This window comes from Musa acuminata, unplaced genomic scaffold, assembly GCF_036884655.1.
Source record: "Musa acuminata AAA Group cultivar baxijiao unplaced genomic scaffold, Cavendish_Baxijiao_AAA HiC_scaffold_1136, whole genome shotgun sequence".
Taxonomy (NCBI): Eukaryota; Viridiplantae; Streptophyta; class Magnoliopsida; order Zingiberales; family Musaceae; genus Musa; species Musa acuminata.
The window spans coordinates 5,510,001-5,512,500 of NW_027021348.1; positions in this window are offsets into that span (position 1 = coordinate 5,510,001).

Genomic DNA, 2,500 nt, shown 5'->3' on the forward strand with positions numbered 1-2,500 from the left:
CCAAAAACTGGCCAAAACTGCCCAAAAACGGGCCAAAACTGGCCATTTTTGGCTGCGCGAGCGAGCAGCGAGCGGCGGACAGCGAGCGAAGCGAGAGGCATCACCGTCCCTGCTATACGAAAGCCCCATCCAGCCCTGTGCCACCCGGGGGGTTCCAGGGTGCTGAGATGGCTGACATTTTGCTCCGCTCAAGATGGTCACCGCGCAACGCAAAAACAGGCCAAAAACTGGCCAAAACGGGCCAAAACTGGCCATTTTTGGCTGCGCGAGCGAGCGGCGAGCGGCGGACAGCGAGCGAAGCGAGAGGCAGCACCGTCCCTGCTATACGAAAGCCCCATCCAGCCCTGTGCCACCCAGGGGGTTCCAGGGTGCTGAGATGGCTGACATTTTGCTCCGCTCACGACGGTCACCGCGCGACGCAAGAACAGGCCAAAAACTGGCCAAAACGGCCCAAAAACGGGCCAAAACTGGCCATTTTTGGCTGCGCGAGCGAGCGGCGAGCGGCGGACAACGAGCGAAGCGAGAGGCAGCACCATCCCTGCTATACGAAAGCCCCATCCAGCCCTGTGCCACCCGGGGGGTTCCAGGGTGCTGAGATGGCTGACATTTTGCTCCGCTCACGACGGTCACCGCGCGACGCAAGAACAGCCCAAAAACAGGCCAAAACGGCCCAAAAACGGGACAAAACTGGCCATTTTTGGCTGCGCGAGCGAGCGGCGAGCGGCGGACAGCGAGCTAAGCGAGAGGCAGCACCGTCCCTGCTATACGAAAGCCCCATCCAGCCCTGTGCCACACGGGGGGTTCCAGGGTGCTGAGATGGCTGACATTTTGCTCCGCTCACGACGGTCACCGCGCGACGCAAGAACAGCCCAAAAACAGGCCAAAACGGCCCAAAAACGGGCCAAAACTGGCCATTTTTGGCTGCGCGAGCGAGCAGCGAGCGGCGGACAGCGAGCGAAGCGAGAGGCATCACCGTCCCTGCTATACGAAAGCCCCATCCAGCCCTGTGCCACCCGGGGGGTTCCAGGGTGCTGAGATGGCTGACATTTTGCTCCGCTCAAGATGGTCACCGCGCAACGCAAAAACAGGCCAAAAACTGGCCAAAACGGGCCAAAACTGGCCATTTTTGGCTGCGCGAGCGAGCGGCGAGCGGCGAACAGCGAGCGAAGCGAGAGGCAGCACCGTCCCTGCTATACGAAAGCCCCATCCAGCCCTGTGCCACCCGGGGGGTTCCAGGGTGCTGAGATGGCTGACATTTTGCTCCGCTCACGACGGTCACCGCGCGACGCAAGAACAGGCCAAAAACTGGCCAAAACGGCCCAAAAACGGGCCAAAACTGGCCATTTTTGGCTGCGCGAGCGAGCGGCGAGCGGCGGACAGCGAGCGAAGCGAGAGGCAGCACCGTCCCTGCTATACGAAAGCCCCATCCAGCCCTGTGCCACCCGGGGGGTTCCAGGGTGCTGAGATGGCTGACATTTTGCTCCGCTCACGACGGTCACCGCGCGACGCAAGAACAGCCCAAAAACAGGCCAAAACGGCCCAAAAACGGGACAAAACTGGCCATTTTTGGCTGCGCGAGCGAGCGGCGAGCGGCGGACAGCGAGCGAAGCGAGAGGCAGCACCGTCCCTGCTATACGAAAGCCCCATCCAGCCCTGTGCCACCCGGGGGGTTCCAGGGTGCTGAGATGGCTGACATTTTGCTCCGCTCACGACGGTCACCGCGCGACGCAAGAACAGCCCAAAAACAGGCCAAAACGGCCCAAAAACGGGCCAAAACTGGCCATTTTTGGCTGCGCGAGCGAGCAGCGAGCGGCGGACAGCGAGCGAAGCGAGAGGCATCACCGTCCCTGCTATACGAAAGCCCCATCCAGCCCTGTGCCACCCGGGGGGTTCCAGGGTGCTGAGATGGCTGACATTTTGCTCCGCTCAAGATGGTCACCGCGCAACGCAAAAACAGGCCAAAAACTGGCCAAAACGGGCCAAAACTGGCCATTTTTGGCTGCGCGAGCGAGCGGCGAGCGGCGAACAGCGAGCGAAGCGAGAGGCAGCACCGTCCCTGCTATACGAAAGCCCCATCCAGCCCTGTGCCACCCGGGGGGTTCCAGGGTGCTGAGATGGCTGACATTTTGCTCCGCTCACGACAGTCACCGCGCGACGCAAGAACAGGCCAAAAACTGGCCAAAACGGCCCAAAAACGGGCCAAAACTGGCCATTTTTGGCTGCGCGAGCGAGCGGCGAGCGGCGGACAGCGAGCGAAGCGAGAGGCAGCACCGTCCCTGCTATACGAAAGCCCCATCCAGCCCTGTGCCACCCGGGGGGTTCCAGGGTGCTGAGATGGCTGACATTTTGCTCCGCTCACGACGGTCACCGCGCGACGCAAGAACAGGCCAAAAACTGGCCAAAACGGCCCAAAAACGGGACAAAACTGGCCATTTTTGGCTGCGCGAGCGAGCGGCGAGCGGCGGACAGCGAGCGAAGCGAGAGGCAGCACCGTCCCTGC